The sequence below is a fragment of the Eptatretus burgeri genome, chromosome 18 (genome assembly GCF_056783735.1).
Source record: "Eptatretus burgeri isolate ZD-2024b chromosome 18, Ebu_testis_v1, whole genome shotgun sequence".
NCBI classification, from domain to species: domain Eukaryota; kingdom Metazoa; phylum Chordata; class Myxini; order Myxiniformes; family Myxinidae; genus Eptatretus; species Eptatretus burgeri.
The window spans coordinates 32,633,926-32,658,394 of NC_140978.1; the positions used below are offsets into that span (position 1 = coordinate 32,633,926).

Genomic DNA, 24,469 nt, shown 5'->3' on the forward strand with positions numbered 1-24,469 from the left:
GATAATGAGCCCTGCCACACTGCACACGTTGTTCGGCAATGGTTTGAGGAACATTATCGTGGGGCGGCTTAGCTCCAAAAATCATGTCGATTGCGCACTTTCCCTTAAAAGCATGAACTTGGCACATGGTTAGAGTAACACCATACAATGATTTTTAGTCCAGGGGCCACCGGAAATTGCACCCCATATGGCGGCCATGTTGGATTTCAAAATGTCCGCCACTGTGGACCTGTTTTGTTAAATATCTCCGAAACTTGTTCAGATATCGAGACATTTGAAATGCCTATAACTACATTTTAGGGTTCTAGGAATGCCATGGTGACATTAAATGTTTGAAAATTGTGGCTGCCATCTTGAAATCCCGCCATCCACAGCTATTTTGCTCTAAAGGTCTATGCTCACATTTCAGAGACAAATACTTTTTTGATGCTTTAAAATATTGATCAAACTATGAAACTGGTCATAGTTATGCATCTACTCATTTCAGGGACATCATCCATTGTTATGGTGACTGCACAAGTGATCAACCCCACATAGGCCCATTCATCTTCAACTGGAGATGGCAAAGCGCATCAAACTTGTGGATCTATCTAAGCCAGATGCTTAAATGGGCCGAGTTACTCAGTGGGAACTCTGCATTCTTTGTCAACAGAACACCACTGAAAAGGTTCAGTTTCCCAGTCAACGAAAAGATGAACAAGGTAAAGCAACACTCGCAGGGTATAAAACATTGGCTGATAATCTCCTCGAGTTTAATAACCTCGGTCTGCTGCCTAGAACGATAAACATTGATACATTGGACGAAGGTCATGGTGTCGAGGCAGCTTTCATTGCTCATAATGCATGTTGGCATAGGTCGTGCAGGCTTACGTACAACAATACAAAACTGGAACGTGCAAGGAAGCGTTCTAAAGATATACCGGCTGATGATGCAGGTGAAGGTACATCTGGTGTTTCTAAGCGCACTCGGTCAAGTCCTGCATCATCAATTTCTCAAGATCTCTGCTTTTTCTGTGGGTGGTCATCTGGAAAAGAGAAACTTCATGAGGTTTCTGCTTTCAAAACAGACAAACGTGTTTGAGAGTGTGCTGCACTTCAAGAAGACGATGACTTGCTGAGACATTTCAGTGGGAGAGATATGGTTGCTCTTGAAGCAAAATACCATGCAAAGTGCTTAGCCTCTCTCTATTATCATGCATCCATGGTCCAAACGGAGCAAGAAGGCATCGAAAATCTCGATAACATGCTCTGTAGCATAGCATTTGCAGAACTTGTGACATATATTGAGGAAACCTGTTTGGAGGATGCCACCATTGCTCCTGTATTTAAGCTAGCTGATCTATCAAACCTGTATTCCTCCAGGCTGGTCCAACTAGGAATCAAGCAGGAAAGCCACGTACAATCTACAAGGCTCAAGCAGCGAATTCTTGACCATTTTCCTGACATGAGAGCAACTAAAAAGGGCAGAGACATTTTGCTAATGTTTGATGAGGACATTGGACATACCTCAGCAAATGTGTATCAACAGGACAGTGACTGTGTTGATATCTTTCGTACTTAATGAGATATTGAGCAAAATTGCTTGTCAATGGCGGCCATCTTGGATTTAAAGATGGCAGCCACAATTTTCAAACCTTTTATGTCACCATTGGCTTCCTCGAGCCGTAAAATGTAGGTATAGGCGGTTCAACTGTCTCGATATCTGTACTAGTTAAGGAGATATTTAACAAAACAGGTCCACACTGGTGGCCATTTTGAAATCCAAGATGGCCACCATACGGGGTGCAATTTCCAGTGCCCCTGGACTAAAAATATTTGTATTGTATTACTCTAACCATGTGCCAAGTTTCATGCTTTTAAGGGAAAGTGCACAATTGATCAGCTAAGCCGCCCCACTATGATGAAGTGTTCACGGTATTTCCCTGGCCTCCAAATTCATCAGATCTCAATCCGATTGAGCATTTGTGGGATGTGCTGGACCGACAAGTCTGATCTACCTCGCAACTTACAGGACTTGAAGGATCTGCTGCTAATGTTTTGGTGCCAGATACCACAGGACACCTTCAGGGGTCTTGTAGAGTCCATGCCTCGGCCAATAAATATCTTGCCTCCTCCCCGTGGAGGGAGGCCAATAAAATCTCCGAGACTCTGTAAAAGGGGGGGTCCGGTTGAGGTTGCATTCACAGTGGCTGTAAGCAGTCAGTTTTGTTTCACAGTGGCTGTACGGGGTTTTGGAGTTTCACGGTGGATGCTACGAGGAGTCTTAAGGAAGGACAGAGCGACCCTGACCTTCCTCCATGGACCCCGATTGTTCACCACCCGAGCTTCGCCACGAACCATGGGTCCCTACGTATGACTGGGGACCGGACCAATGACATTTGTCAGGTACCGCATCGCGGAGCATACCCTTCCTCCGATGGTTAGGTACACCACCGAACTCTGACCCCCAGCTTGTCTCTCTCCACGGCTGAGAGGGTCCAATAAAGACTCTGGGTTTCTTTTCATTTTGCGTGTGTGTCTGCGTGTAGGCCCATCTTTAAGGAGATCTGAATAAGTGCTTTTGCTCATTGTAAATATTCCTTCTTGCATATTCGCGTTGTCTTGCCTTTGTCTTTTTATTGTAAATAAACATTTGCAGAAATACTCCCAGTCCGTTTCTGTCCCTTCTTGAATTGGTCCAGCATGGTTCGGATTTGAGTTTTTTGCAGGGTTTTATCCCCGATAATGCGTTCATTCCTACCAGCACGGCTTTGGCAGTTTCCGCTCGGCTGCACCTGAACCCGAGTTGGTAGTCGGTAGTTGGAACTCTACCACAGTCGGTAGAGTGACCCGGTTCGAGCAAGACGTGCCAAGTGCGTGGTTTCCCCGGTAGTCAAAATCGCGTAGTTAATTAGGTAAATTGGTTATAGACAAATAGACCCCATGCCACGCGGTTGAGATATTGGCGACAACGGTCGGTTAAACGACCCGCCGGCTCGCGGAGTTATCCGAGCGACGGCCTACAATTCTGGGGAGTTTGGTGGGAGGCGACACAAACATTCCCCACCTAGTGGTCGTTCTCGCACCCGACACCCGGCCCACAACAGTTTGGTGTCAGGAGTGGGATACGAACCCCTCCGCCCCATAGAAGGGTTTACAGGATTCGAACCCGCAAGAGTTTGGTGTCTGGGGTGGGATTCGAACCCCTCCGCCTCTATAGAGAAAATTACGGGATTTGGTCCATGGGTGTGCTTAGCTGCACACCAAATGCTTAGCCCTCCCCCCTTCCCTCCAAATTAAGAGCAGTAACATTTTATTAAATTCTCAGCACGGACCATGGTGGACCAAGATGGACTGGTACAGGTGGGTTCGGAATTAACGTTAGAAGAACCCATGGCTCAGGACAACACTGGGCAGGTAGACCTTTCCCTGCAACCAAATCCGGATGTAACATTGGGGGCAGTAGCAGTGGTGCATGAGCACCCCCTCCATCAAATTTCCCTCCCAGAGGACCGAACGATCCCTAACGGATCCGCACCCGATCGTGGCGGATCGACTCCGCCACCGCCAATTGACTTGAGCCAGTTTGTGGAGATACTGGCAAACATGCAAATCCAACTGAAAGCGGGTTTACAAAGAATGGATGCGAATGCACAAAACTTGAAAAACAAAATGATTGCGAATATGCAAACAATGGAAGAAAGCATGGGAAGCCGAATGGATGCAAATACACAAAGAATGGATCCGAATGTGCAAGCACAGAGAGATGATATTCAAACACTGAGAGGTGAAATGCAAAGCATGGGGATAAGCTTACAAGAACAAATGAAGGCGGGCCAGGAGGAAATAATGGCGGAGCTGTAACGTCGAATTAAAAGAAATGACCGGGTCAAGGGGGAGTGTGGAGGTTGTTCGGACCGCGATGACGACGGGCGAGGCCGAGGTAACGAGTGACGTCATGACGGTTAAAAGAGAAACCAGTAAACTCAAGCAGGGGATGACGGAGATAGTAAAAGAAACCCAGGAATTAAGAGTTGATGGAGGTGTACGAAATTAAAGGGGAGCACACACAAGTAGAGCTGGTAGGGGACATTGGGGAATGTATTGGGACACAATGCGGGGGTCAGATTAACCTCCCACAGGAACAAGGGGAGATGATACGCTCCCTCGAAGCAGACCACGACCAGGTGAGTCTGGTAGGGCTGTGTGAGGTAGAGCCGTTGCATGATGCGAAAGGGTACATGCCGAGTTTGGGGGGTATAGAAACCCCGGGATCTTTTGGGCTAACCTGAGCCCCCGATGTGAATGTCCCAGAGTGTGTGTTAAAACGTGTGCAGATTGCGAGTGATATGGCATGGTTGAGTGCACAAGATGGTGTGGGACACGAACCGACCCAGACGGGAGACCTGGGTCGTGTCACGGACGGGAACGGCGAGCCCAATGAGCCGCGCGGAACTATTTTGGAAACCGCGCCGGCTCCGCGGGATGCTGCGTGTGAGGTCCGTTTTGTGTTTTGCGAATGGCCCAGGCGTGCATGACTCCGTGGTCAGGAGCCAGCATTGAAACGTCCCGTGATTGGTACAAAACCACCACGTGGACGACTAAAATGGCAGCAATGGTGTGAATTATGAAAGCACGTGGCCTCATGTGAGCACGTGTGCGAGGCTCCGCGTGCTGTGCGCAGCGAGTGTAATTCGCGGGATGCGCGGGATGCGTCCTGCGATGCCGCTGGGCCCGTGTGCGAGTGACGTCGGCAGGGATCGCACAGCACGAGGGCCAGTTGAGAAACGCACGGCTCTCATGGCAGATGGCTCGAAAGCGAGCGCATGGTGCGATCGACGGGGCGACGTTACGCTTTAAATTATCGGCCAAATGGAAGGGACAAGCAAATTGTAAACCGCCGCCCTGGCGATGCAAGGCCTACCGGGCCTTTGCACGAGTACCTGATCCCCGGCCAGGATGGAGCGAACATCCTTGTCGTTGGGCAAAGGAGCACTAGTTAGTGGATGGGTTTAGCGTTAGATAGACCGGCCTCATGGGGTATGAGCCGTCCTCCATGGGGCCTGGTGAGATCAGTTAGAGGGAATTTAGGATAGAATTTAGAATGGATGGGAGACATAGACGGACATGGAACATGGAGTGGGGATGTAGATTAGCTACGTAGAGTTCAATGGAACGTGCACTAGTATAAGGGATGACGGGGAGCATAAATTAGTGAGGGGGATGTAGCGAGTAGATCGTCAGTGTTGGTGTGAATTGAAAAGAGAAAGAAACATGATGAGTGAATGTGGGTCAGCGGGCCCGAGTGTGAGTGGAGTAAATGTGGAATGCATCGTGCGAATGAATAATTGGGTGGAGGAGTGAATCCCACCCAAGGGAACCCGAGGTTAGTGTAATGTCAGTTAGTGGGTTAGTTAAATTAACCAAAACGGATGTCAGTTTGTTGTTGGTGTTGGATGAAGGCACGGAACCTTAAGAAGGGTGCAGGAGTCTATTGACCGGCTGGGAGCGTGGCTGGTGAAATGTGCGCAGAGTAGAGGGCCCCTCGGGCACTGGAGTAGTCAGCCAGAGAAGGCCATAGGTCCAAGGGACCGAGTTAGTGTAATGGGCACGGGCAGCCCCACGGAAACCGGACTTGGAGCACCTTGAAGGGGACACTGCCAGGGGCATTCCCCACGTTCATATGGAGTAGGTAGGCTCAGAGACAGCCTTAGGGACCTGGAGGTGCCATAGTTCGAGTTCAGCAGATGGGCATCCCTGCTAATGGAGCCACGCTGCCCAGCCACGAAATTGTGAAAGAGTACGAGAGAAAATTTGCGGGCCAGGCCCAAATTAATAACGAACACCAACACAGGCGAGGGGAATTATGGTTTCTAGAACCGAAAGTTGAAAGAGACAGGCGTGTTGAAAAGCCCCGGGGATAGATTAATGTTAATAAATGCCAGGCTAGATAGCAAACGTGTACCCCTTCGCACCATCCATCCCTTTGCTGTTCGTGGGGCGCTGGACTCACCTTGGGAAATTGCTGAAATCTGAGGGAGTTGTTCTGAGGCTGCATTGGGCATCGAGACAGATTTACTAGTCTCTTCCTCAATCCCCTCAAAAAGGATCTTAGAGATTGGGGATAGACGGTCAGGACAGGTTAGCCGAACAAAGACAATAAGGGGGCTAGGGACACGCGTAATTATAAAATTATAAAAAATATATATATAAAAATTAAATGAAAAATATAAATAAAAATAGTCTAAATTTCATTGTTTTTTTTGTTGCTGCAAGCTAATGGGGGTGGGTAGGACAACAACAGGCACAGACAATAGGTTGGGGGGGGGGAGACTGTAGGGTAGGTCCGAACCCGTTTTCAGACTGGCCGGCACCACCACACTCCCTTCACAACCTCACGAGACCAGACCCAGGCCGGCCAGCTTCATGTGCCGACCTCCTCTTGTACTGCATCTTGCCTGGTCTGCGTTTGCCATGCCAGGCTTTGCCTGCCTTCGCCTTGCCTCCGTACCCGCCCATGCCTTTGTTTGCATTGTCATTCACTCTCACCATGTGCTTCAGGACCATCTCTGAGAGTATTTTGCAAGGACTGCCCTGCAGGCAGCCACATTACCAGGGACTGCATTTGAGCAGCCCGGATATCTCCTTGTTGTTGCATGAAGGCCAGTTCAAATGGACCGGGGACTGCACTGAGCAGCCCGGAGCTCTTGTTGCATAAAGGCCAGTTCAAATGGCCTGTGAAACAGCGTATGGCCTGCTGTGTTAGGGTGAGTTGCCTCCAGCAGCTGAAATAATTAAAAAAAGAAAAAGAAGAATTCAACGACAATCAAGGGACGTTTGAAGGCCCTAAAGACGTCTGACCATCAATGCCTGCTGCGCACTCAGCCACAAATGTTAACTTTGCTGTGTTTTCTCTCCTCAAGCCACAGGTCCTGAGCCATGGGGAGTGTAAATATTAGGACTGTACATAATTTTAACCCACCTGTTGTTTGTTTAGCGTCGGCAATATAGTTTAGTTGTCTGAATGAGTCTGTTCGTTTAGTTACGCAACGCACCAGGTTATTTATTTTTGGGACATCTATTCAAAATGTCGCACTCAGGGAGGGATCCGTAGGTAAAACATACTTGGGGAAAACCTACACCTGCATGCCACACGAAAATTAACGACTCGGGTCGAGTCAATAAAAATGAGTGGGGGGTAGTGTAACGGATCTGGAAACCATAAGCATTCAACATACAGATGCCCCAACAGTCAGTTATGTCATAAAGTATGTGTGTAGTCAGATCCCTTTCCTTTTGTCCAGTGGGAGAATCAAAGGCGTGCATTGCGATTTCTTTTCGTTAGGTTATTACATCTAATAAACTATCCCATCTGCATGACCCATTCAGCCCATCATGCTCCATCACCACCCACTGGCTGCTCGTACCTTGACTTGCCGAGAGGGGGTCTCGCGGTTCCAGTTCTCCGCTCCCACGAACATTGTAACTCTTGTACGATGACCTTCGCGGCGCTGACACTGTTACTCGTCCAGAGCGAAGCCACGTGGAGGAGTAACTGGCGTCTCCTGGCAGGGGAAGAGGCCCCGCTCAGAGAAAGGTGGGTCGGAGGACCCTGTCCAATCAGAGGTGGACAGCGAGGTGCGTTTTTTCCAAAGGCCCCTCCCCGTGGAGGGAGGCCAATAAAATCTTCAAGACTCTCTGTAAGAGGGAGGTCCGGTCGAGTTTGCTTTCACGGTGGCTGTAACGGGTCGAGGTTGCGTTCACGGTGGCTGTCACGGGTTGAGTTTGCTTTCACGGTGGCTGTAAGCAGTCAGTTTTGTTTCATGGTGGCTGCTACGAGGAGTCTTAAGGAAGGACAGAGCGACCTGACCTCCCTCCGTGGACACGGATTGTTCACCACCCGAGCTCCGCCACGAACCACGAGTCCCTACGTGCGACTGGGGACCGGACCAACGACCTTTGTCAGGTGCCGCATCACGGAGCATGTCCTTCCTCCGAAGGTCAGGTACACCACCGAACTCTGACCTCCAGCTTGTCTCTCTCCATGGCTGAGAGGGTCCAATAAAGACTCTGGGTGTCTTTTCATTTTGCGTGTGTGTCTGCGTGTAGGCCTGTCTTGTAAGTCGATCTGAATAAGTGTTTTTGCTCATTGTAAATATTCCTTCTTGCATATTCACGTTAAGTCTTGCCATTATCTTTTTATTGCAAATAAACATTTGCAGAAATACTCCCAGTCCGTTTCTGTACCTTCTTCAATTGGTCCAGCATGGTTCAGATCTGAGTTAGGCGGGGTTTTATCCCCGATAATCCGTTCATTCCAGCCGGCATGGCTTTGGCAGTTTCCACTCGGCTGCACCTGAACCGGAGTTGGTAGTCGGAAGTTGGAACTCCACCGCAGTCGGTTGAGTGACCCGGTTCGAGCAAGACATGCCGAGCGCATGGTTTCCCTGGTAGTCAAAATTGCGTTGTTAATTAGATAAATTGGTGAGACAAATAGACCCTACGCTACGTGGATGAGATATTGGCGACCACATTCGGTTAAACGACCCGACAGATGGCGGAGTTATCCGAGCGACGGCCTACAATTCTGGGGGAGTTTGGATGGAGATGACGCAAGCTTTCCCCACCTAGTGGTCGTTCTCACCCCCGACCCCCGGCCCACAACTACATATATATATATATATATATATATATATATATATATATATATATATATATATATATATATGTATATATATATATATATATATATATATACATATATATATATATATATATATACATATATATATATATATATATATATATATGTATATATATATATATATATATGTATATATATATATATATGTATATATATATATATATATATATATATATATATATATATATATATATATATATATATATATGTATATATATATATATATATATATATATATATATGTATATGTATATATATGTATATGTATATATATAAGTAGGGTAAGAATACTGATTCTGGCTCACTTTTCCCCATGTAAATGAATGGGGGATTTTCAGCGATTCATATTTTTTTCCCTAAAAATAAACCCCCCTTTTTATCCCAAGGTATATTTATTTGTCTCCCCTTTTAACTTGGAGGTTGAACCTCATTGAATTGAACACCTGGGGGTTGAACAGCTCACTCATTGAACCTATAAAGATTTGTTCATTCTCAAATTCCTTCAATAGTTTAATTTTCTTTGCACAATAATCCCCATCTAAAATATTGACAAACAAAACATTTGAATCTTTATATTTTTTAAGATACCCCATTTGTGCCATTACGAAATGATAAACTTCTCTTAATGCTCTTGTTTGACCACCTCCTGAGCCACAGGTTATTTTTTGTTAAGCCCCGCCCACTTTTCTTTAAGCCCCGCCCACTTTTGTTAAGCCCCGCCCACTTTTCATAAGGTAATTTTTCTAAGCCACGCCCACTTTTCCTAAGCTCCGCCCACTTTTGCTAAGCTCCGCCCACTTTTCATAAGGTATTTTTTCTAAGCCACGCCCACTTTTCCTAAGCTCCGCCCACTTTTGCTAAGCTCCGCCCACTTTTCATCAGGTATTTTTTTCTAAGCCACGCCCACTTTTCCTAAGCCCCGCCCACTTTTGCTAAGCTCCGCCCACTTTTCATAAGGTATTTTTTCTAAGCCACGCCCACTTTTCCTAAGCTCCGCCTACTTTTGCTAAGCCCCGCCCACTCTTACATCATTTCCAGTTCATCTCTGACTCACAAAGAAATCACTAGAAAATTACAGGATGTTATGGTTTTGAAAAATTTCCCAATGAAGGCTTGCCTAGGCTTGCCCAGGGAATTTCCAAAGGAAACCACACCCACCAGTCTTTCTCTATAAAAGCTTCAAACCCAGGCTCCATTTTAAACATTTGTTCTTGCTGACAATGGTGTTCTGTGTGCTTGTCTCAAACTCTCTGTCTTCTATGGAACTAAACCTTCAAGTTGATGAACTGGATTCAAACCTCTTATCTATTGAGGTAAGATTTTTTATTTTTCTATTTTCAAACTTTGATTGAAGCATACTCATTTAATAATTAAATAACTTAATTAATACATTATTATTTTCTCTCACAGGAAATTGTATCTGAAAATACTGCTTTTGCTACAACTTGGGGGAAATTGTTGGCTTGGTTGAAGACCTTGAGTGGGATGACTTTGGTGTTCCTTGGAACTCTCTGTCTTCTATGGAACTAAACCTTCAAGTTGATGAACTGGATTCAAACCTCTTATCTATTGAGGTAAGATTTTTTATTTTCCTAATTTCAAACTTTGATTGAAGCATACTCATTTAATAATTAAATAACTTAATTAATACATTATTATTTTCTCTCACAGGAAATTGTGTCTGAAATACGAAATGAAAATACTGCTTTTGCTACAACTTGGGGCGAAATTGTTGGCTTGGTTGAAGACCTTATGAGCGACCAAGACCCACAGAACGAGTTTGTCCTTGATGACCCAACCAAAGAGTTATACCTTGGAGACCAGCAAAATCCTGAAAAAGAGTTTTACAGCAATAGTACTCATTGTGAGTTATCAAGACAATACCCACTGAACAAGTTATACCTTGATGAGCCAGAATACAAGTTTTACCTTGGAGACTCACAAATTTTGAAAAAATCAGTAAATGAGTTCTGCCTTGATGGTTTAAATAACTACCTTGGAGACTCAGGAAAAGGGTTCTGCCAAGATGGTTCTAAATATGGGGCCTACCTTGGAGACTCACAAATTTTGAAAAAATCAGTAAATGAGTTCTGCCTTGATGGTTTAAATAACTACCTTGGAGACTCAGGAAAAGGGTTCTGCCAAGATGGTTCTAAATATGGGGCCTACCTTGGAGACTCACAAATTTTGAAAAAATCAGTAAATGAGTTCTGCCTTGATGGTTTAAATAACTACCTTGGAGACTCAGGAAAAGGGTTCTGCCAAGATGGTTCTAAATATGGGGCCTACCTTGGAGACTCACAAATTTTGAAAAATCAGTAAATGAGTTATCCTTAAGAGACTTTGTAAGTTGGTTTTACTTTGAATACTTGAAATGTGGGTTCTGGATTGATAACTCACAATGTGATACATATCTTGGAAACTCAACGGGAATGTGGTTATACCTTGAAGACTTGGAAAGTTGGGTTTATGTTGGACACTTGAAACTTTTTTGGGGGCTTTTATTTATTTATTTATTTATTTATTATTATTATTATTTTATTTATTTATATTTTGGAGACTTTTGGAGTTGCTATCACTCTTTGGGATCTAAACCTATCGATGTAGTTCTTTGTCGGATGGTGCTTGATGGGAGCAAGATCAAGAAAGTTCTGGGAAGAAAGTGCAGGCTTACTCCCTCTTTCTACGTCATCAAACCTGAAAGCCTTAAAAGACAGAATTGGAAGAAGAGAAAAAAACAAAAAATATACATTGTTCGTTCTGGGAAGAAAGTGCAGGCTTACTCCCACTTTCTACGTCATCAAACCTGAAAGCCTTAAAAGACAGAATTGGAAGAAGAAAAAAAAACGTAAAAATATATATATATAGGTGGAAATCTCATTTTGAAAAAGACATTGTGTTGGGCGAGGATTGAGTTGGGGTTGAGATTTTGAATGTGAGGGTTGGGGTTGAGATTTTGAATGTGAGGGTTGGGACACACACACATACACATCAACAAACAAAAGTTAAGCCTTGACTATTCAGTTGAGGATTCTGTGTTTGGGGTTCACAGATCTAAGAACGTCCCCCTTGACACACATTATATACTGTTATACACCTCGGACTTGGCCCTCGAGTGTCCACAACGGTGTATAATAGGAGGGAGTGAAGCGCCAACCTATTGCTCCCATTGCACACACACACACAAACAAAAGTTAAGCCTTGACTATTCAGTTGAGGATTCTGTGTTTGGGGTTCACAGATCTAAGAACGTCCCCCTTGACACACATTATATACTGTTATACACCTCGGACTTGGCCCTCGAGTGTCCACAAAGGTGTATTATCTGCTTAGTTTTGTCTTTTGTAATTCCTGTGAATAAAATGAACCTAAAATCTCTTCCCCTTCCAAATCATATATTTTATAAGTCCAAGGAACTGTATCTATTACATCAACAATTTTAAAAAGTTCTTTCGTCCATCGTTCAGTAAAACCCTTTTCAAAATGAGATTTCCACCTATATATTCTTACGATATCACCAACTTTGAACTTAGGTTTTCTGACATTAATCTCTTTTTCATATTTTAATTTTGTAAATGTTTCTGATGGCTTCATATTCGTTGACGTGTGAATCGTGTCATTATACTTATCCACAATATCCTGAATAAAAGATGACCATTGTTGTGAACCGAGTTGTGTGAATTTTTTATATAGTCTCTCTTTTAAGGTACGATTAAAACGTTCAACAACAACTGCCTTCCCTTCATTAAAGGTACTGTATAATGTAATACTGTTATTTTTTAGAAAATTCATAAATGTCTTGTTATAAAACTCTCTACCCTCATCAGTCCACAATTTCTTAGGTTTTCTCTTACTTTTATTAAATATCTGTTGAAAAGCTAACATAAGAGTATTACCTGTTTTGTTTTTTAAAGGGACAACCCACGCATATCTACTCCTCAAATCAATAACGGTTAAAGCATACTTGTACCCCTTATCATTATTGAGTTCAATCAAATCAGCAGACCAGATATAATCAACTTCCTTGGAATAAACTTTCCTTCTCTGAAACTTTGTGAATATTGGTTTATGTAATTCATCAGCTAATTGCTCTTCAGTCTTAATGGCATCATTAGAGCCTATAAGTTTTTTGAATTTCCAAGTCCAAGTTTCAATTTAGCACTAATCATCTTCTTCACGATGAACCTATCAACTTTTTCTCTCAAGGTTGGATTTTGTATCAGAGACAAATTATATAACATTTCTCTATCGGCTTCATGCTTTTCTTCCAACGTTGTGGTATTCCCATAATCAATATCGTGTCTCATGCACACTTCATCAACTCTATTGATTGGTTTACTCCAGGATTTAGGATTGTCTGCCTCATCTAATCTTTTATCCAAGTTTGTGCCTGGACCACAGAAAGAATACCCTGGAAGATGTAATTCCCCTGGTATTCCAGTAGTTGTAAATTTACTTCCTGATAAAAACTTTTGTATATCTCCTCCGAGTTTGTGTTTGGAGATAAATTGATTATTTTGAACCACACACCGAACATATACCTTTTTGTATAACCCTGTTATTTTTACTTTTAATATATGAAATATTTTTAGTATTAGTTTTCTTTTTACATTTGAGACAATAACTCATTTATTTATGAGAAAAATTTCTGCAGAGTGCAAAAACCTTTTAGTTTCCAACATGCACATTTGAATCTTAATTTTTAAAACATAAAGAATCCTTAGAAATGCCTTCACTCTCTCCTCCATTTATTTAAGAAAAAACTTGAATTAAAATACATGTCTTCTCGATGTCGATAGTCTTGTCGAAAGTATTGCAAATAGACTTTTTAATTCTTTGTATTCCTCCCTGGTGAGATAAGTTAATTTCTTTAATACCTCTATTCTTTTTTGAATCTCACTGGTTTCCATATTTTGATATTTATTCATTCTCTCTCTTTCCTCCCTCTCTCTCTTCTCTCTTTCCTCCTTCTCTCTCTCCTCCTCCTCCTTTTCCTCCTCTTCCCTCTCTTCTTCAACTCCTTCCTCATCCCTTACTATACTTGAATCGTTTACACCCCATAGAATATTATACATATATTCATCAGGATTTCTTGTTATTCCTGTATCCAAAATAATTTTTTACAACAGGATACCAATAAAATTTCTTTTGAATTTCTAAAAGAGCCTTACCTTTTCTTAACCTTATAATTTTTTCATTATTTAACATTCTAATTAAATCTAAAGTTGTTGGTTTATCAACATCAGCATAATGCCAATCTTTTATTGAAAATACCTCATTCTTATGTTGTAGAACATATTTATTAAAATACCGAATACCCTTTTCTTGAAGGTATGCTTGAACACAGAAATGATAATTTTCTTGAAGCCTTCTTGCTGTCATTTATGTATTAGAAATATATGTTAGAATAATATTATGGCACGAAACACCTCCCCATCTTCCCATAGTTAAATCATTTTGTATTTCCTTACTTATTATATATAATCCTGTTTTTTCTGTTTTCATGAGATAAACAAGGGCAAAACCATTATTATATTTACCCTTATTAAATTCTTTTATTTGTTGTTTACTAATCGTGGCTCCACAAAACTCATTCTCGATACCAAGTGGATAATATTCTTCCTTACGAGACTGATTTAATTGTTCCAGGTCTTCGAGGTTAATTTTAAATGACCAATTATACCCTAAATCATTCATATCATACCCCCATTGTTCTATTCTCATACAAACGATACGCCCTTCTTTATAAAAATTTATTTTAATTCGAACTGTGAATTCTGTATGACCTGGAGATAATATCAACACTTCTGTATCTTTAGAATACACAGCCGTTTTATTTAAGTATATATATTGTGATAAATCGCTTAATCTCACCAAGTCATTTGCGTCAGTCGGGCTTGGATAATTTTTTAATTTATAAGCATTTTTCATGTTAATATTTTTGTTTATATTATATTTATGTCGTTCAGCCTGTGCCTTTGTGTAATAATTTGATAAATCAATATCCAGTTCTTGAGATACACCAAAGATAGAACCATCTTTACCAACATAAGTCATTTATATTAGATTAAAAATAATATCATAAAATTTTTTATTTTTGTTGAGTTGAAATAACACATATAGACATAATTGACCACAACACTTGGAATTTAATTCTTGGACTTGAAATGTTTGATAAACACCATTCTGTAAGAATTTTATGACTTCAACAGGTGGTGGAAGACCAAAACTATCAAAATAATATTTGTCTTGACTATTAAAAATACAAACCCAATGAGAACCGTTCCCATCATTATCTTCTAAGTTCATAATAATATTCTTTGTATGTTTCGACACATTTGTTAATTCATCTCTCATACAAATAATCACATTATGAATTTTTAATTTCTTACAATATTTGGCAAGTTGTAAATTTGATGTTGTATTCTTTCCAAATTCTTTCAACCACTCATCAATGCTCATTTATTTATTAGAAAGATATAATCCATTACCTCTTTTCGTTAATTTTACACCTGCTTGTGCTATAGAAGAAAGCATATCTCCAACTAACAATCTCGCTTTATCAGGCAGACCTTCAAGTTTTTCAGCAAAATCTACAATTACACCACTTCCACTAATTTGTTTCTCCAACTCTTTGTTATGTCTTTCCAATTCTTTTTGAGCCTGGAGTTGAGCCTTCCTTTCGTTGGCAGTTTTGACCGCTGTTGAAATACCACCCGTCAATGCTCCAACCGCACTTAAACCAGCAAATAAAGGAATTAGAAATGGGAGAAATCCTCCACTCGTCTCTCTTATTGAATATTTTTTCAACATTGGTTTTGTCATTTTAATTTTAAGTGAGCCAGTGTCATTCAAGATTTTAACCTGTTCTCTTGTGAGCAAAACATCAATTCTTACTGCTCCTTTTCTCTGAATTGTATTAACGTTAATCGTACAAGGCTTTTGATTTTGAACACAAGATGATAGTTTATGAAGATTGATTTGATTAACATATACCCCAGTTGGTACTTTGCCACTCATTTATTTAACAAAAAATTATGTGAGACTAATCATCACACCATTATCTGTATTAATCTGCAATTCTGTTTCTTCCAAAAGCAAACAATATGTATCAACTTCTTCACTCTCTCCTCTTTCAATGTATAGGGAAGTATCCACTTGATTAGACTTTATAGTTTCTTTTTGAGCGCTCAGGTCAAACGTATAGATTGTATACAAACTTTTAAATGCTGTCATATCCAAAATAGGTTCTTTATTTCCATTACTTTCACACACCTTTTGGTAAGACTTGTATGCTTCAGCAAAATCATTTTTTTCCCAATTAATTTCCAATCTATCTCGTGGATAAAATGTTCCATCTAGAGAAACGCGAAGTTGTTTCACCTTAGCATTATCACTCAATGCATTATTCTTATCAGTCGCAGTATCACCATCTGGCTTTTTAAAAATCATCCACAGATATCGTGGCTTTCCTTCCAGAACACCCAAATTCCACGTGTAAGTAGTTTGATTGAGTTTAACGTGTTGACATCTTCTTTTGAGGTATGATACACTGAGTGGTTTTTTTGAGTTAAGTCTTCGATTCAACATCTCTTCTGTTTTAAGATTAGGAGTATATTCACTGATATACCAACTCATCTCCTCAATTACAAATTTATTCTGATCACCAAAAGCATTACCAACACCAAAAAGCAATCTATTTTCATTATCATTCCTTTGTAGTTGAAATCTAATTTTAAGACCATACAGAACTTTATCATAATCACAAAATCCAAATATACCTTTAAGAGGAACTGCCACAGTAAAACTATTTTCTGCTTTTGTATCATCATTATACATTCCTTTCCTTTGAATATATCCAGGGTCTGTGTTTGTTCCCGTTGACATATCAGGAATAAAACCTTCGACAGACCCCTTTCCCATTCTATCACTGAATGTATAGAGTGTAAATTTCATCATTTCAGATACAGCAGAGACATAATCAACCGCTTCAACTTCTTGTGTTCCAATATACAATCGCACACTATCAAACATTTTCCAGAAGAAATCATTTACAAGTGTAGCGTTTGTGTTATTCCCAGCCTTAGTGAATTTAAATTTACACAACAAGAAACTTTCGGAGAGATTCAAATAGGTTTGTTGATTATTTATTTCAAAACTTTTTGTACCATTTGTATTCCAGTCTGTTCCAGTTATTGCATTTACCTTGAAGTAATCTTCTTTTTTAGTGGAGTTTGAGATAATAATAGTATCATCCAAATCATAGATACTATCAATTGCTTCCATACTTGTATTTATTTAGGAAAAAGATGTTAAAACTTTTGAAACCCTGATCCAAGTATTTGAATTATTTTCTGTCGTTCTTGGGGGACAACTGAGTTTTACCTTTCTTAATTTCTTTTATTGCTTGTAATTTATGAGATTCTTTCTGAGCATCTTTTATACTCTTTACAGCACCTGCTACATTTCCCACAGCAGAAGCAGTTGAACCAATTAGGTCTTTATGTTTAAGAATAGTTGAACCAATACCCATGAGAGTATCAATTATCCCATCTCCTCTAAATTGATGTCCAACACCCCTTTGTCTCTTAGGTTTATAGTATCCTCTACCAAGATACATACCTTCACCCTTGTAGTACGGGGAAAGGAACATCCCATCCCCTGTAATTATTTTATATTTTCCCAACTCGTGCTTCCTCACAATAACCATCGTATTTATTTATTGAAAAACTTCACGTAGGTGAATTCTGATGGATATAACTTCTCCATTAAAAGAAATCACACGATTATCTTGGTCGGTTATCCTAAAATTTACTCTGTGTATGGTTTTTCCTGACACAGGTAGATAAACCAAATTTTTAGGCTCCATATTGAATTTATAACCAATTGGGGTTGAGTATGCGCTGAATGAAAATATTGTATTTGTTTTTAATCCATCATTATAAGCACCATCAATCAAATCACAGTGAATTAACACCGAATTTATTCCTGAGGATATTTGAATGACATTATCACTGTAAAACGTCCCATTCGTTTCAATCTTTTTGAGGAGAAACCTAATAACTCTCTAAATGAATTATCAATTGTGAAATCAACCTTGTAGTTATTTTTAACTTTAATCGTTGATTTTGAAGTATGTTTTTGAATGTTTATAACAATATTTTTTGGTTCATCACCCTGTTCTTTCATAAGACGAGCAATTTCGGAAGATATTTGAGAAATCTCGTATGCTCCGGGTGAGACTGTTATCGTTTTGTATCCACTTCCCGGATTATAACAAAACTTGTCATTTTTCTCGGTTATATTAAATAAGGTATTATAAGTCTCCATGGACAATAAAGATGCCTCATATTCTTTTGTTGTGTCAAGTTGTAGTGGGTATGGGAATGAAGATGTGTGGTCGCTTGTTGTGAAATTAAAACTCAGGATTGTGCTTCTCATCTTATTTAATATGAGTTAAAATGTCTTTATATTGAGATTTATTAATTATTTTCATGTTCATCAACTGGTCTAAAATGGCTGATGCTTCATTAAAACAATTGTTATTTCCAGCCTTCTTACTGCCGAACAACAATAACAGTCTATTAACTAATTGCGATGGGTCATTTGGAAGAAAACTAATACCTGAACCAAGGATACTTAAAGCCTGAATAATGTGTTTCTCCTTCTCATTCTTCCTACTTTTACCAGAAAGAATAACCTTATAATTTAGAGTGTTCAGCAAATCAATATATACTCTATCATCATTATTTTCCATATCCAATGGTTTATCAATATACTTTGATTCATCCCTCACAGTTGAACCTTGTCTTCCATCTTTTGTGAGAAGAAACATTAATCTCGGAGTTAGTTTAACAGGGGGTTGAGCAGAACTTAAGAACCTTAATTCATCATTAAATATCAATACCTTTTCTTGAACAAGATGAAATATTGCTGGTTGTTCTGTTGGAATGAGTCCTGCTTTGGTTTTTGAATCCGCTGAATATTCATTGTTTTGAACAGCATTCACAATATAATCAGGGGGTTGATTAATCTCTTCCAGTTGTTGAAATAAACCTTCATCATCATATTCTAATTCTCCTAAATGCTCTAATTCTTCCTCCGTCATTTGACTGAAATCTTTTAACATTTGAAGCTTTCTAGGAGTATATTCTACTGTGGGAACTGTGGAAACATCTTTCATTTTTCTTGGGAAGTTTTTAAAAGTGGTTTAAAAAATTTCTCTTGTTTTTTTCAAATGCTTCTTCGCCCGTTAGTTTCTGTCTGCGTTTCTTCTTTATGTCTTCCTGTTGTTTTACAACTTTTGAAACCAACTCTTGATGTTCCTTAAATCTTCTTGCTCTTTCTTTTGTATCCATTTATTTATTGTAAAATATCATTTAATGAATTGTAAAGATCAACAGGGAAATTTTCCTTTTCTTCATCATTCAAGTAGATGTGTTCAAATAAATCCTTTTCTTTAAATATTTCATCAAATTCTTTATTAACATTAATGCGAGTTGTAATTTCTTCTTCACTAATCCTTGCATCTCTGCTTTTCATACGTTTGTGTTGAGTTTCTTCATCAACATCAAAACCGAATGATAAAATCTTCACTCCGCTCAGATATTTAATAATTTGTCTCTGTTCCTTCTGGATTAGTTTCTAATATCCCAACACCACCAGATTTTAGTTTCTTTAACTCACTCTTACAATGTGAATATTTTGTTGTACCAAGAGAAACCTCCTCAAATATTTGTCCTTCATTCCTCAATCGCATATGTTCCTCCACTGAAATATAGTGATAATCTTCACCTTTTACTTCTCCAGGTCTTATTGCTCTAGTTGTTGTTGATACAATGCGTATCACGGGGTGTTTTTTAAGTAAATTTACAATATTCTCATTTGTACTACACAAGAACCTTGATTTATGAAAGTTTTTTCCAGAAGCAGATTTACCCACAAGATTTATAATAATAGTTGTCATTTATATATGTAATTGTTTATAAAACAAAAAATATATCCCTTAATATCTCATCTTGTTTCACAACAATATATTTATATTTTTCAGTCGTGTGCTTCATATAATCCTCAAATTTCTTTTTACTACATAATGTAGAACAATTATCTCTCCAAAAATTATTGATATCTATTGAATTTAACTTGAATAAAATAAAAGTATTAGCATTGTTTCTGATGGAACGACGAGGAAGTTGAAAGTACGATTGACTAAGATAAATACAATTACAAGAAGAATGTCTCCCTCTTGTGTAGTAGCTGTCCATTACCGTTTGGTTTCTCTCATTAACACAATCATCAAAGATAACGAGGTTCTTTTTTGATTTATCCAAATCTTGGGGAGACGGTATATCATCCGTATTATCACTAAGAATACAAGTTATAAGATTTGATTTCTTTTTACATCTCTGTGTATCACAAAATAGTTGAATTATATCTTCAATGTTATAATCATTTAGGTTTTTTTGACGTTTAAATAAACCTATTATATCTTCTTTTTGAAGACCAGCATTAAAAGCTTGTGAGAGTAGTTGATACTCTGGTTGAAAACTCGACTTTGTGAAAATTATTAAATTATCATAATCTAAAAAGTTGGGAGTGAGGAGCATTTTTAAAAGTAAGCAGGTTTTTCCACATCCACTTGAACCAACTATGAGACATCTTAATGAATTTGGGAGATTTTTATGGTTGTTAAATTTTATCTTATTTTCCCAAATAGGTAAAAAATCATTCATTTATATATTTGAAAAACAGGTTATTTAATTTATTATTGGCTTTTTTAGAAACTCTATATTTTATCCTAAGTTCAGGTTTAATTTCAAGATAATCCATTATTTTATTTATACAATATCTTGTGTTGATATTTCCCTGAAAATTACATCCATGAATAATATACAACAACAATCCTTTGAACATTTCTCTTATACGTTCAGTTTCTTCCCTTGTAAGGAAAGGTGTGTTATCATCCTCATACTTTACATTCATTTCTCTAATCAATCTTGTGAAGTAATTCATTTTTGGTGTAAATCTAAAAGAATTATTTTCCTTTTTATATTTTTTATTATCATTAATTAGAAGATAATCACAGAATATACATTGTTTATAGGCTTTTGACTCTGTGTTTAATCCCTGTCTTTCACACGCAGGACAATTCTCAAATTTGTCATATGGAGAATCAGGAAAGTCTAGCATATTTATAAAGTAAAACTTTACTTAAACTGAAATTCATCTATACTTTTAGTTGTATATTACCATCGATATCGATATACTTTTTTTCATTATCAGATTCAACGACAACATTTTTTATATTAAAGGTAATTTTAAAATTATCGTTAACTACTATTGAACGAAATGTCATTTCACCTGATATATTAACATCCTTTATTTCATCAAGATTTACATCTTTAGGGTTGTTGAAAAAAATACAAATTTCTCCTTGCATATTACAGATGGTCTTATCTTTTCTTTCTAAAGCTTCATCCATAAGGTTTTTGTTCTTTGATACTTTTTCTTGTTTCATTGCTTTTTCTAGTTTTGAATATATTACTAGAAGGAGAGGAGAAACTTTTGTTAGAGATACTTTAATTGATGTTCTACCAGGTATACTAAAAGCCCTTCCACTGAAGGAAATTGAAGAACTCATATTATTTACCATAATAGTTTTTATCCAATAGTTGTTATATTTATCTTTGTTCAATTTTACATCCTTGACATATTTCTCAGTATCTTTAACAGATGAAGAGATTGATTGAAACTTGTCTTTTGTGTCTTGAAACATTGTATTTATTAAGTGAAAAAGTTGGAGGATAAAATGTTTTTAAGCACAGATTCACCTATAAATTAAACGAAATTTTCATCAAGAAAATTTTAGTTTAAGCAAAGTTTTATTCTATAAATATGGTGAATACAACGTACTGCGATGTTTGTAATCACGAATATAAACATTATAGAAAACACCTCCGAACCAACAAACACACATTTAATCTATTTCATCAAATATCTCCTCTTGAGTTGGAAAGAAAACATTGTGATATCTGTTCAAAGGATGTTTTGAAGAGTAGTTATAATCAACATCTTCAATCACAAAAACACAAGAAAAATGAGTTTAAAGTAAAGGGAGACTATTATATTAAAAACACTGATGAGGCATTTAAAGGGCATATAAAAATAAGGATTTTTCAATTTGGAGAACCCGGTCCATCATCAATAGCTGAATCAATTGAAATAGTGAAACCCGATGTTGAAAAATTTATTAAAAAGACATTAAAAGAAATAAAAACTTTAAAGTTTTATATGGGAGTGAAAATGAATATGAAAAGACAAGATGAAGAACAAACTCCTTATATGAGAACAGATCTTCATTTTATAACATCATTTCAAGATTTTTTGAATAGTGGGGTTTATGAAGAACTATCAAGACAAGAGGAGGATGTTGATAATACAGTGGTAGGAAGTGGATTCAATATTAAAAAAATCATCTTTTTAGATATACACATTCTAAAATCAAACCCTCTTAAAGCTTCTTCTTATATTGAATTACCAAAAGAAATAAAACTAAAGAAGGCAGTTGTTAATATTAAGAACAATGATAATAAATGTTTTCTCTGGTCTGTTCTTGCTCACTTACATCCACCAAAATGTAATTCAGAAAGAGTAAAACAATATATGAAATATGAGAATACCTTGGACATTAAAGATTTTAAATTCCCAATGCCATTAACAGATATTCCTAAATTTGAGAAAAAGAATAATCTTTCTATTAATGTATATGGATTAACGGATACAAACAAAGTTCAAATATTAAAAATTTCAAACAACTATAAAAATGAAGAAACACACATTGACCTTTTATATTTTAGTGTTGGAAAGAATTCACATTACACATACATCAATAATTTATCAAGATTAATCTCTTCTCAGGTATTCAGAACAGCAAACAAAATATATCCTTGTAAGCGATGTCTTAATTCATTTCATACAAAAGAACGATTAGAACAACATTCAAAATATTGTAGTAATCATAAATCAGCTGTAATTACAATGCCTAAACCTGGTGAAAAGATTTATTTTGAAGATTATAATAAATCTATCATGCACCCATTTGTGATATACGCTGATTTTGAATGTATCCTTAAAAAGATAAATACTGCTTCTCCTAATCCAAAAGAACCATATACAAATAAATATCAAAAACATATTCCTTGTGGTTTTTGTTATTATATCAAATCATCTGTTGGAGAAAAGTATAACAAACTTGAACATTATCGTGGAAAAAATGCTTCACAAGAGTTTGTAAAACGATTAGAAAAGGATTGTATAAGACTCACTAAATTAATGAAAGAAACAAATGAACCGATGAAATTAACCAAAGAAGAAAAATTAGAATTTAGAATGAACAATATCTGTCATATTTGTGAGGGGGAAATTAAGGAGTTTAAAGTTAGAGACCATTGTCATCTTACTGGTAAATATAGAGGTCCCGCTCATTCCTGTTGTAATCTTAATTATAAATTACCTTCTTTTATTCCAGTCTTTCTTCACAACAGCGCCAACTATGATACACATCTATTTATAAATGAACTTTCAAAAACACCAGGGAATATTTCTGCTATAACAAACACAAGTCAAAAGTATATTTCATTTTCAAAAATGATATTCACAAAACCTATAACTCGTATTAGGTTTTTAGATTCTTACAAGTTTATGGGAACACCACTAGCCTACCTCGCATCAAATCTAAGCTCCACAGACTCTTTTCCAAATCTTAATTCATTCTTTCCAAAAGAGGAAATTCTCACTAAAGAGGAAATTCAGATTAAAGATGAAATTCTGATTAAAGAAGGAATTCTTACGAGAGAGGAAATTCAAACAAGGAATGAAATTCAAAGTAAAGAGAAAATTCTTACAAGTAAGGGAATTTATCCTTATGATTATATGGATTCATTTATGAGATTTAAAGAAACACAACTTCCTTCAAAAGAAAGTTTCTATAATAACCTTTATGAAGAAGAGATAAGTGATAAGGAATATAAACACGCACAAGAAATATGGAAAATATTTAAGATAAAGAACCTTGGAGAATATCACGATTTATATCTAAAAACAGATGTTTTATTGTTAGCTGATGTGTTTGAAGCTTTTAGATCACTCTGTCATAATAAAAATTGTTATGGATTAGATCCTGCCCACTATTTCACAGCTCCTGGTTTAGCTTGGAGTGCAATGTTGAAAATGACAAAACAAGATATAGATTTAATCAGTGATGTGGATATGCTTTTGATGATTGAGAAGTCTAAGAGAGGTGGAATATCACAAGTATGTTCAAAAAGATATGCTAAAGCAAATAATAAATATCTCCCAAATTATGATAGTGAAAAAGATAGTAATTATTTGATGTATTTTGATGCTAATAATTTGTATGGATGGGCAATGTCTCAATCTCTACCTTATGGTAAATTAGAGTGGGTGGAAGAAAAGAATTATGAAAAGGCTTTGATGAATATTGTTATTTCTTCTCAAGAGGAATTGAATGACGAAGAAGAAGGTTATTATTTTGAAGTTGATTTGAGGTACCCGAGTGATCTTCATAATAAGCATAAAGATCTTCCTTTTGCATGTGAGAAAGAAACTCCAAAGAAAGAATGGTTAAGTGATTATCATAAAAGTTTTAATATTAAAGGTAAATCAACAGAAAAGTTATTAACAACATTCTATGATAAAGAGGGATATGTTTTGCATCAGAGAAGTTTAAAACAGTTTTTGAGAGAAGGATTGAGAGTAGCTAAAATT

At 37.7% G+C, this 24,469-nt stretch overlaps 1 protein-coding gene and 1 long non-coding RNA gene across 7 annotated transcripts in view; one reads left to right on the forward strand and one right to left on the reverse strand.

Annotated features, from left to right (window-relative positions):
* Positions 1 to 24,469, reverse strand: part of LOC147008843 (forkhead box protein P4-like) — a 247,315-nt gene that overhangs the window by 36,587 nt on the left and 186,259 nt on the right. The window lies entirely within an intron of this gene.
* Positions 8,971 to 12,345, forward strand: LOC147008844 (uncharacterized). 2 transcript variants are annotated; one of them, XR_015053374.1, is made up of 3 exons: positions 8,971 to 9,996; positions 10,094 to 10,257; positions 10,355 to 12,345. It is a non-coding gene; the product is annotated as an uncharacterized LOC147008844 (long non-coding RNA). The 2 variants fall into 2 exon arrangements; XR_015053373.1 differs by having other exon boundaries at positions 8,971 to 10,257.